This window comes from Narcine bancroftii, chromosome 3 (genome assembly GCF_036971445.1).
Source record: "Narcine bancroftii isolate sNarBan1 chromosome 3, sNarBan1.hap1, whole genome shotgun sequence".
In the NCBI taxonomy this organism is placed as follows: domain Eukaryota; kingdom Metazoa; phylum Chordata; class Chondrichthyes; order Torpediniformes; family Narcinidae; genus Narcine; species Narcine bancroftii.
In genome coordinates, this window is record NC_091471.1 from 65,080,051 (window position 1) to 65,097,294 (window position 17,244).

The 17,244-nt window shown below is 43.7% G+C and overlaps 1 long non-coding RNA gene across 3 annotated transcripts in view; it reads right to left on the reverse strand.

Moving 5' to 3' along the window:
• Positions 1 to 777: 777 nt before the first annotated feature.
• Positions 778 to 17,244, reverse strand: part of LOC138756129 (uncharacterized) — a 71,516-nt gene continuing 55,049 nt past the window's right edge. For all 3 annotated transcript variants that reach the window (XR_011352779.1, XR_011352780.1, XR_011352778.1), the window contains 2 exons: positions 1,994 to 2,033; positions 778 to 1,480 (listed from right to left, as the gene is read on the reverse strand). This is a non-coding gene — a long non-coding RNA (uncharacterized lncRNA). The remainder of the gene's footprint in view (positions 1,481 to 1,993; positions 2,034 to 17,244) is intronic.

Consider the following 17,244-nt stretch of genomic DNA (forward strand, 5'->3'; position numbering starts at 1 on the left):
ACACCCTTACTAATCAAGAAGCCATCAACCTCTGCTTTAAATATACCCAATGACTCGGCTTTCACACCCATCTGTCGCAATGAATTCCAGATTCACCAATCTCTGGTTAAAGAATTATTAGGGTAAACACAGGGAAATTATTTCCTTTAATGGGAGATAAAGAACAAAGGAGGGAACTTTAGAATTAAAGCAAGGCCAATCAGGACTGTTGTCACAGAAAGACTAGTTGATAAAAACAGCTACCGCAGCCACACAAATTGTACATTTCAAATCTGAGACTGATAACTTTTTTAATATCTCAGGGAATGGTACTAAGGGAAATGTAGCCAAGAAATATAAACATAACCGGGTGGAGACAAGCTATAGTGTAGACTTGAGGAGCTATAAAGCCGACTCCTGTTTGTAAATGGTATCTGATATTTATTACTTTAAATGAACTGAGCTATCAATATCTGAGCAAAGGCTCAGCTGATAACCAAATAAAGATACACATTCTTGCTTATCAGGCCAATTTAGAGAACTGAGGTTTTGTCCCCCAATAAACCATAGACATTGAATGAATTTGACTGGCCTCTTTGAAATCATGCCTGCATTATTCTTTCCGAGTGAATATGTTATTTTGAGCTAAATAGGCAAGAGAAAATTAGGTTGAATCAGTAGAAGTTGGAGCAAGTTAGGCTCCAGAGAACTATTGACAACTGGAGTCAGTTACCAGTTCATGCAACAGATTGAATTTATTGTGGATTCTCATAAGGATAAGACTGAAAGTTGCTTCAGTAAGCTTAAGTTCAGTTTAATTTAAATTGTCACATTATACCTGGTACAAAAAACAAGTATCCTTCAGTGTGCAGTCTCTCAGGTCAACTCTAACATACCTGTAGTAAGTAGAAGAATAAGCACATTTTTATAGTTACAATGAAACAAAAGATCCTGTAATGGCAGAATGATAGCACTGTTATAGGCTTCGTTCAGGAGCCTGGTGGCTGTCTTTAAGTCTGTCGGTGCATGATCTTTTGACACTTCTTGACATTTTTCCAAATGGGAGGAGGAAGAAGAGAGTATGTCTGGGATATGATGGGTCTTTCAGTACATTGGTTGCCTTTCCTATGCAGATGTAGATGATGTCCATGGAGAGGAGGAAAGTTTGCATGATCTTTTGAACTACATTCACCACTTCCTTCTTTATTTTGATGTTGAGCAGAAAGGTCCCCACGATGTGCTATGAGGCAGCAAGTATACTTTTGATGGTGTGCCTATAGAACTTGTTGGGACTTGTTGAGCTTCCTTACTCTTCTAAGAAAGTAGGGCCATTTTGTATGCTTTCTTGACCATTTTGTCAAAGTGGATGGTCTAGATCAGGTCACTGGAAATGTTTACTCCCAACAACTTGAAGCTATCTACTGTTTCAACTTCACTGCCATTAATGTGAACAAGGGTGTGGTCTCTGCACCCTCCTGAAGTCCATGATCATCTCCTTCACCTTAATGACATAAAGAGAGTGTTACCTTGGCACCATTCCACTAGATTTTGAATCATCTTCCTGTATTGTACCTTACCATAATTTGATATCTAGTGTGGTGTGTCAGGGAATTTAAAGATGGAGTTGGAACAGCATAAAGCGAGTATAGTAGGGGGTCATAGTACACATCCTTGAGAAGTGCTGGTGTTGAGTGTAATCATGGAGGAAATGACGAAACACATCTTCATAAATAACCAGGATCAATTAAATTAGTCATCATGGGTATTTTCAGCCTAACCACCATGGGGATTCAGGAGGAATTCCCTTACATTTGTATCTCATTTTCATTTTGGATTTCCAAGTAGATTACAGGAATGTAACATTGGGTTTTATGAGAGGGAGGATGAGTGAAGTTGCGATGCAGGCACGGATAGTACCTTATCATGACAGGGTAGGATTCATGATTAAGTTGCTCCTACTCTTACCTTTTCTCATGTGTTACTATTCAGAGGTAGGGAACTTGGCCAGCATTACCTGTAATACTTTGAAATCTGGAGAATCATGGAAGCAGGGTCTAAGAGCAGAAAAAACAAATCAGCCAAGAAAAATATGGAAGCGAGATATGTAAAGTATACCAAGCTAAAATTGTTTATTAAATAGTGAAAATGAACAAAATATGAATAGAATGATTGATTCCTATGCATGAAAATTGAATAAAAGGAAAGAAGTAATATTTAGTATCATATCCACCTTAAACAAATTAATGTGGATTTGGCAAAAACACAAAATTTCCAGGAGTGATAGATGAGCAATTCATGTAATTGTTCTAGAAAGACTGAATCTAGCTACCTAGAGAGAAAAAAAAACAATCTGCTGAAGGAACTCAGTGGGTTGAGCAACATCAGTGGGAGGCAAAGAATGGCTGACATTTTGGGTTGGAATCCTTCATCCAGATTGCTTTTTCGGCCAGCATCTGTGGCCTCTCACATATCCCCTGTCTATACGGCAGATCATTTTTAAATGAAATACTCAAATGAACAAACGTACACCTTTCATTCGTTACATGTTTAAATGATCATGTGCTTAATTTGCCCTCTCTCCCAAAGAATGACAGTCACTGAGGTTCTGTCTTTTGGGAAGGCAGGCACAAGTTACCTCTTATTTCTAGGTAGCTGAGGAAAAATCCTGGTTTCTGGCTTGAGGCTGACCAGTATTCAGTAGAAAAAGTTCAAAATACAAAACTCGTTGCACAATATTACTTCTAAGCTTTGACATTTGGCAGCATCGCAATAAAAATGGCCTGCTTACTTTCTTAAATTAGCTTTTCGTGAAATCTGGAGAGGCCCACTGCCAAAGCGTTTTAACTTTGCAAGTCATTTATGTCTGAGGTCATTTCAAAATAATTTTGACCAACAAATCTGAGAATTTCCCAAAATAACATTTTTTTTGCTGTGATTTTACTAGCTTAAAACTATTCTGAACTAATGAAACATGTCTAAGTACCTTTTATTGGAGGTGCACAAACCCAGCAATATTTTTCTTCTGTACAAGTGATACATAAAGAACCATAAATCAAGAACTTATGATTACCTGGAGTACAGTTGGCATAGTGATTAGTGCCAGCGATAGGGTCCAGGCCAGGGTTCAAATCCCGTGCTGTCAGGTGTTTGTATATTCTCCCTGTGTCTACATGGGTTTCCTCTGCGTCCTCTGGTTTCCTCCCACCATTTGAAATATGCCAGGGGTGTAGGTTAAATAGGGTGTAAATTGGATAGCATAGATTCATGGGCTGAAATTTAAATTTTAATTTACTACATTTCATCAATTAATTTTAAAAGTCAGGAAAATTATACTGTACAAGGAATGCAACTTATGTTGGTGAAGATGACTGAATGCCTAAATGCAAATAAAAAGTCCATGCATACATCGCAGGAAGTTTTAATAACCTAATCGGCTAAAGGGAAGAACATGCAGAGACTGATTCACCTGAATCTCACTATAGGGCCAGGAGATGAAAATCAGTAATGCGTTTTGAAGGTAAGTTAAGTCTGATGGTTAGAAGGTCTGATAGTTCAAAAGGCAATTTGAAGCATATTTTGTTCTTATATCATCGCTGGAACTCTCACCATTTGGCAACTGATGGAATTGTGCTAAGATCCTTCACTCTTAAATCACATGTTAATCTCAAGGAGTAGTAGTAAGTTTATAGGTTTTGGGGTTGTGATGCACTGTCGTGACAGTAAGCAGACACAAGATTCAAAGACTGAACAATAGGCAGTATAGATTTGTTAGTGTGGCAATGGTGTGTGGAATTGAAGTGTTTGGCCATTGGGAGGTCCTTGCTTTTGGAGGAAACAGAGCAAAGGTGCTCAATGTTAATATCAATTTCAATATTGAAAGGCTCAGGCCCAAAACATTGGCAGCTTTTTACTTCCTATCGATGCTGCTGAGTTTCTAAGGCACTTATATGTACTGCACTGGACTCCAGCATCTATAGATTTGCCTCTAATAAATACAAAAAATAGATGGTTCATAAATAAACATATGGATTGAATGAAGCCAAATGGCATTAGTGTAGATGTGCAAAAAGGATTGGCCTGGACATGTTAGCAAAGCGCCTGTGTTCGGCCGTATGAAACTGTGACTCAATAACCTGCAGGCAACTAAACCTAGCTGAAGAATTGGACGCCTATTCATTCTGACTGATATCATGGAAGACATGGCTGAAAAAATTGTTCATCTTGACAAATAACTTCATTTATTTGTCTTCTAAGTAGTAGAAGGCAAAAAAGTAGAAAAATAATACAGTCTCTATCATTATTTAAATAAGGGTTGGCCTTGGTCATAGAGAGAACATACCAGTTTTAGTTTTCTATCTGAGGAATTGGGCATCTGGTAAGCAGATTAAAAATAATATTTCTTCACCTGCACCTCATAAAAATCTGCAACAGTTTTGCTTATGTGAAGGGGAAAAGGTAACATCTTTTGTAGTTTTGGTTCCTGCATTACAGATCAGATATCATAAAATGCTATTGTGGCTTATGTTTCACTTTAAGAATCATTAATTTAAAATTTAATAAACAACAAATGTCGGCGTTAATCTGCCCAAAGCCAAATGTTGGGAGAAATGAGTTTATGACCTCAGTTCATTATTGGCACAAAATTACAGGCTATTGTCGCTCAAAGGATGTGAGAGGTAAGTAATTGAGTGTCTCCTGTGCTGATCGTGCTTCCAAGTTGTTCTGGTTGATGAGGAAGGGGGTGGAAGGGGTGCTGCTCTCCAGCTGAACAAGAAAAATGTGATCATAGGACAGACAATCCTGCTTCTCCTGCCCCAAAGCAACTTAACAATACAATAAATCATCACTAGCTAGACTCTATTTCAAACTCTTGTCCAGATACTTTTCACATGATATGTGAGCACTTGCTTCCATCACTTTCTCAGGGAGTGTTTTCCAGATGCCACCATTCTCCAGGTAAAAATATTTTTCTTTGGATCACTTCTACCCCCTTACCTCCTCTGGTCTTAGAAACGTCTGCCATGGGGAATAGTTTCTTGCCATTTACTCTATTTATGTCCCTCAATTTTATTTATATCTATCAGGCCCTACTCTAACATCTCAACCTCCTCTGCTCCTGGAGAAAGAAAGTCAGTCTGGCCAGTCATTCCTCATAACTGAAACACTCCATCCCAGGCAAGATCCTGGCAAATCTCCTCTTCACACGCTCCATTTGTCATCATGCCTTTCCTGTTTTGCAGCAAGCAGAATTGCACACAATAGTCCAGCTGTGTTCCGAGAAATATTTGTTCCTGCCCTTATACTCAATGGCTTGGCTGAAGAAAGCAGGTTCCCTGTATTCTTTCTTCTCCAGGTGGCAAGCTTAGCGTAGCCGTTAGTGCACCGCCATTTCAGTGCCAACGATGAGGGTCTGAATTGGACACTGTCTGTAAGAACCTGAGTGGGTTCTCTCCAGGTGTGCCAGTTTCCTCGTTCTCTCCAAAATGTCCAGGGTCTGTATGCTAATTCAGATTAATTGGGTGACAGGGATTTCATGAGCCAGATGGCCTTACATTGCACTGTATCCATTACAATTAAAATTCACCACTTTAGCTCACAGCAGCCATTTTAAGTGTTCAATGGACTTGCACACCATGATTCCTTTTATCCCCAATACTTCCCAGGACCCACTATTCATTGTATATGTCATACCCCTCTTCGACTCTCCAAAGTTCATTACTTCACACATATCAGGATTTAATTCTATCTGTGTGGTGATACACCACTGAATACTGTTACTTGGTTAATGGGATTGTGTATGGTTCATATGAATGGCTGGCCTGCCTTCCCTCAGTGACTCTATCCCCTAAGAGTCTTATGGTATTAAAAGCCTGCTCTCCAGCAACTCCAGTCTTTGGTATTATTGGTAGTGTATTAATTTTAATACCATAAAATTTTGCAATGGACAAGCTGCTAAAGCTGGACAAGCTAGACATAGATCTGCAAATGCCTGATGCCCCAGACCAATTCAAGCTTCTGGATTATCCGCTTCAACAATTTCTTGCACACCAGTGCTCAAGTCATGAGTACTGATGACAGCAAACTACGTTTGCTGCAATTGAGGGTTAACCTTCAGGCCAACAGATTCATCAGAGGCTGCGTGAGGTTTGATGCGGCCATAAGTAAACTCCAAAGCATGTAGAGCTTCAAGACTAATGTGGTCTATGCCAGGCACCTAAGCCCATCTCAGATGGCTCTTGGAACGATTGAAAAATAGGTTTGAGCTTTATGAAGTCTTTCTAGGTGCTTGGTGTTGGCTTTTAAATTGACCCTCTTAGCACTATTCTTGCATCTATAAAACAAGAACAATGCAGTCCAATATCCTATTGATCAGTACAGGGCATTGATGTGAATAAAAGTGGTTGAGGTGGTTAGGAAAAAAATACCAATTTAGTTCCTTTTAACTGCTTGATATTTAATGTAATGCCTTGGTCTGTGAAAATTAAAGCCAGCTTATACTATTTTAATTGATTCCATATGATAAAAAGTTTTTTTGTTGCTTTCAAACCACTATTTCAAAATGAAGGAATTTCCTTTCTCAGAGAAGACTCTGATTTTAGTTTTGAATGACGATAAAATAACTAATAGAATGGACACCCTTCAGATAGAATTTCCAACATTCATCACATTTAGAATATTTTAAAGTAAAATAAACTCAAATATTTACAAAAATGTCCAGCAACTTGGACATATCAGGCCCAGTCTACATGCCGAAGATAATTATAGTGGCCCCAGTTATTCCCTGTGGTATACATGTGGAATCTGGAGCTTATTCATGCTGCTGTTAAGGGGGGGTTCCAGGGAGTTATAGGAGTGCTGCAAAGCAAAGGTGTGTTGGATATATTTAGGTCTAATATAGAAATTGGGGGGGGCACTGGTGAGGTCTGGGCCTGACATCCCGCTTACCCAGGGAAAGTGCATGTATAATATATTGCCTCTCTTTTCTCAGTGTGGTGATCACAGTGTGGCCGCTGTATGGCTTGCGAGGCAGATCACTGCAAATGGCCTCTCCTACATTACTGCATCCATAGCAACAACTTCTTGTCAGTGTCCCATGTTTTCACTGAGTTTGCTACCTAATGGCATGACTGAATGTCCGGTGATATAACTGGATGGGTAGGCCTTGGTTGGCAGCCAGCCTAAGAGAAGGAAAACTCTGATTTCAAACCTGAGCAGAAGGGGCTTGTTAGCCTTGTCAGGCCATCCATCTAGGAAAAGTACACTCCAATATAACAACTACGACCCAAGGACCTGACTGTCACCATCCTACCTTGCTAGGCCGTGGCAGATAAACCCCGGATGTAAGGGGTGGGGCCAGTACTGCACACACTGCACTCTGTGATAGTACAGATTCTATCACCAATATGTACATATGTACAGATGGTAGTGCAGGATGACTGTGATTGGCTGAGAGTGTAGCCACACCTACTGGCAGGTCTTAAAGGATTGCTCCTAGCCAGACCAGGTCAGTCTGGACTGGTCAACCTACTTGTGATATGCTCCAGTCTTTTAGTTAATAAAAGCCTTGGTTTGGATCAACAAGTCTGGTTCTTTCGATGTGCAATGCAATTTTATTAATTAAAAAAAAACATTTTGAAGGGATGGAGTGTATGCTACGGCTGGAACGCCTCGACATCGACCCACAGCCAGCTACAGCCTCGAATGAATTTAAGCACTGGGTGAGATGCTTCGAAACATACTTACAGCTCTCTGATCCTGCCGTGATAGAGGACAGCTGTCGACTATTAATATTGATGACTATGGTGTCCCCGAGAGTCTACCAGAGTGTCCAGGATGCAACCACTTATGCCGCAGCCATGAAGGCGCTGAAAGGGCTCTACGTGTGACCAGTGAACAGGGTCTATGCTTAGTACAAACTTTCAACAAGAAGGCAACAGCCCGGTGAGTCCTGTAAAGCTTATATTCGGGCACTAAGGGCAATAGGCAGCGACTGTGCCTGCACAGACAGAACTGCTGCGGAGACCACAGACAATCTCATTCGGGATGCCTATGTGGCTGGGGTTCGATCAAATAAGGTGAGGCAGTGCCTGCTAGAGCATGGGGGAGAAAACCTAGAGGAAGTGATCCAGATCGCAGAGACGATGGAGACGGCGATGTTAAGTATGGACGTGCACTCTCGGGGCTGGACCCCACACTTTGATGTGAGTAGGATGCCCTCCCTCTACCCTACTACTGCCACTACGCTGCCCGATGCAACTCCAAAGTGTTACTTCTGCAGGAAGAACAAGCACAGCAGGTCCCAGTGCCCGGCAACATAGGAACATAGGAACATAGGAAGTAGGAACAGGAGTAAGCCAAAAATGGCCCATCGAGCCTGCTCAGTCATTTAATACGATCATGGCTGATCTAATTTATGACCTAACTCCACCTTCCTGCCTTCTCCCCATATCCCCTAGGAAAAGCCAGGTGCCAGAAATGCCTTAAAAACGGCCACTTTGCTGTAGTCTGTCGCTCCAAAATGGCCACCATCTAACACAGTGCCTCGTGTGAAGCCAAACCGCCACTCTCCATTTCAAACACTTCTTGCTCAGAGCTCTCGTCAAATGAGAGCGAGGACTCCACCGCGTGGCAGTGCCTGTCGTCACGGGGCAGATACCGAGCGCGGAAGGTACAACCCACACTCGCCACAAAGATGTTCACCCTAACGTCCAACCAGGCCCCAGCCCCAACCTCAATGCCCGGCACTGCCACCAACCAGGGACCTGCTGCCACCGACCAGGGACCCGCCGCTGCCGACCAGGGACCTGTTGCCAACCGGGGAACTGCTGCTGCTGCCGACCGGGGACACGCTGATGCTGCTGACCTGGTACCCGTCAACACTGCTGACCTGGGACCCGACGCTGCTGTCTTGGGACCAGCCACTGCTGACTTCCCCCATGCTGACCGCCCCACCACCAATGGCAAGCAGCGTCCCCCAACACTTACCTTTGGCTGCAGGCAGCAACACCACCTCCCCGACACTGTTTTTCCAGGCCCCACTGTTTGCGTGACATCGTCACACAGGTCTCCACTGTCTACATTACAAGTCTCTGCATCAATAACCCTTGACCAGGACTTCCCCCAACCCCTCACAAAAGCAATGGATCTGATTAAAGTGCATGGACACTATACCACTTGCTTATTTGACTCGGGGTCAACTGACAGTTTTATCCACCTGGACCTGGCTCACTGTTGTGGACTAACTATTCTCCCCACTGCACAGAGAACTTCATTGGTGACCAGATTCCTCTCGACTGGGGTAAAGGGGTACTGCGTGGCGACCCTAAAAGTCCAAGGCATCATGTTCACAGACTTCAAACTATTAGTCCTTCCCCAATTGTGCGCCCCTGCTCTGCTGGGACTGGATTTTCAGTGCCAATTTCAAACCATTTCCATGCACTTTGGGGGCCTCACACTCCGCTCACTGTCTGTAACCACTCCACCCCGGAACCTCCTGCCAGTAGCAGCCCGAGCCACCGGCCCCCACGCCCTGGGGTCTAACGTATAGTCTCTCCACCCTCTGAGTTGCTCTGCTAGCACTTTTCACAAATCTCACCCCTGGCTGGAAGCCTGTGGCCACCAAAAGACGGCAATATAGTTATGAACACAGGAAATTTATCACAAGTGAGGTGCGCAGATTGCTGGATGAAGGCATTTTTGAACCTAGCTCGAGTCCATGGAGGGCCTAGGTAGTGGTTGTTAAAAATGGGGAGAAGCCACGATGATGGTTGACTACAGACAGACTATCAACTGCTTCACACTCCTGGATGCATACCCCCTTCCACGGATCACGGATGTGGTGAATCAGATCGCCCAATACTGTGTAATTTCCACCTTTGACTTATGTTCGGCCTTTCATCAGCTCCCAATCTGCCGAGAAGACTGACCTTTCACGGCCTTTGAAGTGAATGGGCAGCTGTATCAATTCCTCAGGGTACCCTTTGGGGGTCACAAATGGTGTCGCAGTCTTCCAGTGGGAAATGGACCAGATAGTGGGCCAGAACAGGCTGACTGCTACTTTCCCATATCTGGACAATGTCACCATCTGTGGCCATGACACGGAGGATCATGATGGCAACCTTGAGAAATTTTTGCAGACTGCAACTCGGCTGCACTTGACCTACAATTTCGACAAGTGTGTCTTCCGGACCACTCGGCTCACAATTCTGGGTTGTGTAGTAGAGAACGGGGTGCTCATGCCGGACCCTGACTGCATGCGTCCCCTCATGGACTTGCCCCCCCCACACCCAGAAGACACTCAGACGCTGCATGGGTTTTTCTCTTACTATGCCCAATGGGTTCCACACTATGCCGACAAGGCACAGCCACTCAAGACCACCTTCTTCCCCCTGTCAACTGAAGCCAGAGCAGCCATCGACTGCATCAAATCAGACATCGCTGCTACAATGCTGCACGCCATCGATGAGTCCATTCCATTCCAAGTCAAAAGCGATGCATCTGACTTTGGATTGGCATCCACTTTGAACCAGGCTGGCCAGCCGGTAGCCTTCTTCTCCAGAACCCTCCAGAGTCCTGAGAGCCAACAGTCCTCTGTCGAAAAGGAGGCCCAGGCCATAGTCGAGGCAGTACGTCATTGGAGACACTACCTCACTGGCAGGCGCTTTACACTGCTGACCGAACAACGCGTGGTCTTCTTCATGTTTAGCAATACCCAGCAAGGTAAGATCAAGAATGACAAAATCGCCAGGTGGAGAATCGAGCTCTCCACCTTTAATTATGATATACTGTATCGGCCAGGTAAACTCAACGACCCACCAGATGCACTCTCCAGGGGGACTTGTGCCAACATGCAACTGGACAGGCTACAGAAACTACATGAAGAGCTCTGTCATCCAGGGGTCACTACGTTCACGCACTTTGTCAAAGCTCGCAACCTGCCCTACATGGTCGAGGAGATTCGCTCCATGACCTGATCTTGCCCAGTGTGCGCTGAGTGCAAGCCTCACTTCTTCTGTCCGGAGACCAACCACATCATCAAAGCCACCCACCCCTTTGTGCATCTTAGCATAGACTTCAAGGGGCCCCTACTGTCAACCAACCGTAACACCTACATCCTTACGGCCATCGACGAGTACTCCCGCTTCCCGTTCGCTGTGCCCTGCTCGGACATGACTGCCTCCTCAGTTATAGAGGCCCTGCACAGCATCTTCGCCATCTTTGGGTAACCCAGTTACATCCACAGTGACAGGGGTCCTCGTTTATAAGCGCAGAGCAGTAGCAGTACCTTTTGGAGTGTGATATTGCTTCAAGTAGGACCACCAGCTATAACCCATGTGGTAATGGGCAAGTCTAAAGAAAGAATGCCGCCATCTAGAAAGCTGTTACGCTTGCCCTCCGGTCCAAAGGTCTCCTCACCTCTCGCTGGCAGGATATGCTCACTAGTGCCCTACATTCCATCCGCACCCTCCTATGCACCGCAACCAATGCCACCTCCCATGAAAGGATGTTCTCTTTCCCGAGGAAATTTGAGTCGGGTACGACCATACTGGCATGGCTCACAGTTCCCGGTCCAGTCATTTTACAACGTCATGTCCGGTACTCTAAGAACGACCCCTTGGTTGACCGTGTGACTCTGTTCCATGCGAACCTGCATTATGCCTACATTGAGTACCCGGACAGACAGGAGGACACAGTCTCAGTAAAAGACCTAATCCAAGCCAGATCAGGTGCAGCAGTACCTTTAATCCAACCTCCCCCTATTCCTTCTACCCCAGGTCCTGTGCTTGAACAGAGGGACCAGCACCACCCCACCAGCTCAGGCCAGACTGTCGACAACGCCGCTGGGGAATTGAGTGAAGCAGTGGCCGCACCCTACGGGCCTGGTGGCAACACGACTCCAACGACCCCAATCCTGGCGCCACAGCGGTTACGCCAGATGGTCAGACCCCCTGACCGGTACAGCCCCTAACCTTCATCCACCCTGGGGTCAGTTCTCAAAGAAGGGGTGAATGTGATAGTACAGATTCTATCACCAATGTGTATATGTACAGATGGTAGTGTAGGATGACTGTGATTGGCTGAGAGTGTAGCCACACCTACTGGCAGGTCTTAAAGGATGGCTCCTAGCCAGAAGAGGTCATTCTGGACTGGTTGACCTATTTGTGATATGGTCCAGTCTTTTAGGTAATAAAAGCCTTAGTTTGGATCAACAAATCTTTCGTTCTTTCGATGCGCATTACACACTCCACCTAAAAAAAATCCATTGTACTGGCTCGAAGGACATGCCCACATCTATGATCCTTCCTAAATTTCATCTGGAAGCCAAGCCATGATGATGATGGACATGAGACTGGAACCAGGCAAGATGAAGCAATAGTTGGTACATCAGATTTGGAGGAATAATGATTTAAACTGCGAAATGCAGAAGAAAGAGAAGGTATCATCCGCTATGGTCTTATTCATAGAAAATCAAAAACTGCAGATGTTGGAAATCTGAAACAAAAAGAAAAAATTGCTGGAAACAGTTTTCAGATGTGGCAGCATCTCTGGAAAGGGAAATAATTTGGGCCTGGGATACTTTGTCATGGATGATGTGAGTTGGGATTTTTGTTAGGGCTTTTTTAATGGAAACCAGATTAAGGAGCCTGAGATGGTAAGAAGACAGGCACAAATTTAGAAGGAAACAACGGGTTCAAGGATGCAAAAGTACCACAGAGTTTGGAAATTGGAAATAAAGTAGTGGCAATGTTCATAAATCAGGAAGCATCTGAGCAGAAAAGAAGAGAGTTAATGTTTCAGATAGATGATCTTGTACCAGTAAAGGGAAAAAGTAATCAGCTCTGTTACTCTTTCCATGAATGCTGTCTGGCCTGCATTTCAACTCTTTTCAGATGTACATCAGCTTCAAAGATGTGTAAGGGAATGGGATGTTATGGCTCGTTGTTTACAAGTGGTGGGTAGTGGAGGGTGATGGGGAGAGGGAGAGTTCAAGGACAAGAGGGCACCCTCATAAAATTAGAAGTTATCCATTTAAAACAGAGATGAGAAAAAAACTTCTTCAGTTAGAAGGTTGTGGTTTTGTGGAAATCATTGCGTATACAGTGGTGACAGCTTGATCACTGGGAGAGTTTAAGCAGGAGATTGATAAGTATCCAGTTAGTTCGGGCATCAGGAGATATGGGGAAATACCTGGCAATTGGAACTAGGTGTGATTATAGTTCAGTTTAGAGTAGAGTCATAGAACAGACTCAATGGGCCAAGTGGCCTACTTCTGCTCCTTTATTTTGTGATCTTGTGAAGTGTGAGTTATGATAGCAGTTCAGAAAACAACAGGGAGCGTACCTAAGGAGATGGAACAAGTTAAGGTGGCTAGATTGAGAGAGGGTGAGAAGCAGTTTACTGGGATTGGGTTTGACTGAACAGGAAGTGAATTTATAATCAGATTGAACTCAAGGAAGGCATAACATAACAATTACAGCACGGAAACAGGCCATTAGGCCCTTCTAGTCCATGTAATTTCACTGTAATAAATTGCAGAATAACATTGGTGCTGAACAATGACTATCTCAATTCTACCATTGTCATGACTCATGCCAAGCTTTTCACATCAGCATCTTGTCGGTTCACTACTTCAACATCCAATTGTTAAAAGCAGAACTGAGACGGGGTGCTCATCACATAATCACGGAATTATATACAAATAAAAGGGCAATTTAGCCCTTTGTGTTCATTTTTAGCTCTGTTTTCTCAAGGCAAGTAGAGATGATAAATAAAATGGGACTGCCCAAGCATTGGCTACACGATGAGAAGAAATCAAAAAAACATTTCAGATGAGATATAAAGCAAAGATGCTCTTTGTCTTCTGAGGCCAATATATTTGGACAAAAAGCAAAGGAATTCTCTTGAGTATCTTGGCCAAGATTTATCCCTCAACCTCTATTGTTAAACTGGTTATGGCACCCATTGGATGTCAAATACCAGTGTTAAATAGACCAATATAAAAATAATTGGAAGAGAAGTGAAAAAGGAAAAAAGGGAGCCAAAGGTAGTGTATGAGAAAATATTAGCAAGTTGTGTAAAAGCGATTCCAAATGTGTTCTATCGGCATAGGTAAAAGGATGGGACAAAGAGAAATAGAAGATCTTGAGGACAAAAGCAGGAGATGCAACATGAATATTGAGGGCACTATTCCTGCACTGAATGAATACTTTACACGAGTGCTTCCAAAGTAATAGTGAAGTAATGGGGAGTTGAACTACACATACATTAAAAACTGATAGCATGGAGGGATTTGCACATTTGGCTGATCTTGACTGAGTATGTCATTCGGCCTGGATAGGACGCACCTGAGAATTTTGAGCAAAGTTTGGAGGGAAATTGCAGGGCACTGACTATAGTCCAATATTCTTTGGGTAGGCTGCCAGAAGTCTGCTGAGCAAATGTTAAACCTTTGTTCAATAAAAATAATGAGGATAAACCAAGCAAACTACAGGCCAGTCCATTTAATCTCAATGATGGGAAAGCTTTTAGAAACTAGATAGGATTAATAATCACTTTGATGAAAATGGATTTATTCAGTGGTTTTCAAAGTTTTTCTTTCCACTCTCATATCACTTAAAGTAATCTCTAGACCAGAGGTGCCCTGTGATTAGTAAGGGATTGCTTAAGGTGGTACGTGAGTGGAAAGAAAAAGTTTGAAAACCACTGTTGTAAACTTACACAGATTTAAGGTCAAATGATGTTTAACTGACTTGTTAGAATTTTTACTGAGGTATCACTGATAGTATTACTGATAGTAATGGCACCTGGGTAATTCCAAGTTTTTGATAAGGTGCCATATAACATGCTTATCAGCAAAGCTGAAGCACATTGCATGAAAAGGACATTGAAAACATGAATACAAAATTGGCCAAAGAATGGATAGCAGTGGGTCATGGTGAATGGCTGTTTCTCAGAGTGGGGGCAGATAAAAAGTAGCATGAACCAGTTATAGGACCATATCTCTAAACAAAAAAATGTAATTGCTGCCAGAGCTGCTGTAATGGCAATGCTGCCCTTTGGGTGGATACCTAGAGAGTGAGAAGCAGAGATACAGTGCTTCCCCATAGGGTTCTACTGCCCTGTCCGATTGCCATCAGCTCCATACAGGCTTTAAATGACCTATTAAAGGAGCCAGTAGTGGTTTATTTAAAAACCTGCAACAGTGGGGTCTGGGCCCAAGATGGCCACATCTGTGTTTGGCAGCAACCTCGAGGGGCTGCAGACCATGGCAGCAGAGGATTAGCACAGGGAACCAGAAAATGAGGAGACTCCCCTCCCTTTGAGAAGGAGAAACAGAGGGCATGATCCATGGCGGCGGACCAGCAAGGGGTTCTGAGGCTGAAGAACATACATACTGATGGTGACTCGAGGTGAGGAGCCCATGCAAATTGTGGGCTGCTGGCAAATGTAGCCAAGGGACTGACACCAAGCTGCAAACTGCTGGACACTGGCTGCGAGCTGCTGGACACTGGCTGCGAGCTGCTGGACACTGGCTGCGAGCTGCTGGACATTGGCTGAAGATGTAGCAGGTATCGGAACCAAGATACGAGAGGGTGGCAAGGCCTTCCTGATCACGTCAGAGGTTTAGGTCTGGAACTTGGGTTGATAGTTTGGACTGAAGGCTGTGTGGCTGCAGAGACTGTGGGAAAGCTGGAGATGAATCCATGGACATTCAGCGACTCTGGGGGTTGGGGGTGGGAGGTGGTGTGGACTCTCTTTTGCTTCTTTTTCTCTGACTGTAAGGGGCTCTTGGCAATTTCTGCTCATGCCAAATTTTGGTCTGCCTTAAGGTAGGCTAAAGGATATTTTGTGTAATATTGCATTCTCAGTTTTATGACATAACAGTCAAAGAATCTTGAATCTTGAATATTCTTTTTGTGATCTACAGACAGTAAATTAATCATCTAGACTTGACAAGTTCGAAGTATGTGGATGATACAAAACATGGGAGTATTGTGAGTTGTATATTAGAGAGGCCAGTGATGGATTGCACACGACATTGATAGAGTGGTGAAACGTGCAGACACAAGGCAGAGGAAGCTTAATGTAGAGAATGGGCAGTGTGTTTGGCATAGCGATTAGTGCCATGTCTTTTTAGTGCCAGTGATCGTGACTGGGATTGGAATCTCGTGCTGTCTGTAAGGAGTTTGTATATTCTCCTCACATCTGCGTGGATTTTCCCTGGAAGTTCTGGTTTCCTCCTGCATTAATATTGCCGCCTATCTAGGTACAAAAATACACAGCAGATCTACAAAATACATGAAACAGTCTTCATTCGAGTCACGCCAGCGGGAAAGAGTAGTATTAATGTCAGGTAGACCCCCAAGTCACCTTGATTAATACTGGAATCTCATTCAAAGATCACAATGAGAAGGTACAGTATATACCTTGCGTACAAATTTGATAGAAATCTCTTTGAAATTATTGTTACAGGCACAGATTTTATGTACAGTATCATTTCCTTCTAAATAAAGGGAAATAGTTTGACTTCAGTCATTTATTCACATGCATGTCATAATTAAAAGATATCTTTCTTGCATACAAAATTAACAGTAGTCTGGAAGAGTTGCTCCCAATATACATTGACATCTGTTCTCTACCTGCCTGATATCTGGTCTTTAATTATCATATAGTATTTGTGGTGTGATGTTAGTCAGAATCAGACACACACAAGGTAAAGACTGAACAATAGGCTTTAATCCACAAAGACTTCCACAGAGCCAGGCTGGCTGGAGCTGCAGTAACTCTGAGTGAGCTTTGGGAGGCTTATATCCCGAAGGGTGATTGTCCTGTCCCCTTATACTCCTGCAGGTTCAGAGGTTGCCCCCTGCAGTAGGCCGGCAGTGTACCACCACAATATTAAACCATGGAGGTTCACAATAGAGAGTGAAACTTCTGGGCAGAAACAATATTGGGTTGGGACTGGGCCTGCACCATTAGTTGCGTTCCACAGCCTTTGACAATTCAAATTTCATCTGACAGTATGTGAAACCTTAACAGCTGCATTTGCACGGGAAGCTTTTTATGAATGGGCTGCCTGTTGACAGATCGTTGACTCGATCAGCAGTCAGTTAGCGCTACTTTGTTAAAAAGCATTATGCATTTTGCAAGCTTGGCTGTTTGTGCTCACCCAGGAAATGGTTGAAGAAGGCTTTGGAGGATGAGCTAATTAGTTCTAATCATTTGTCTGGGATGTGCCTCTGTCTAGTAAACATGTGGCTCTGT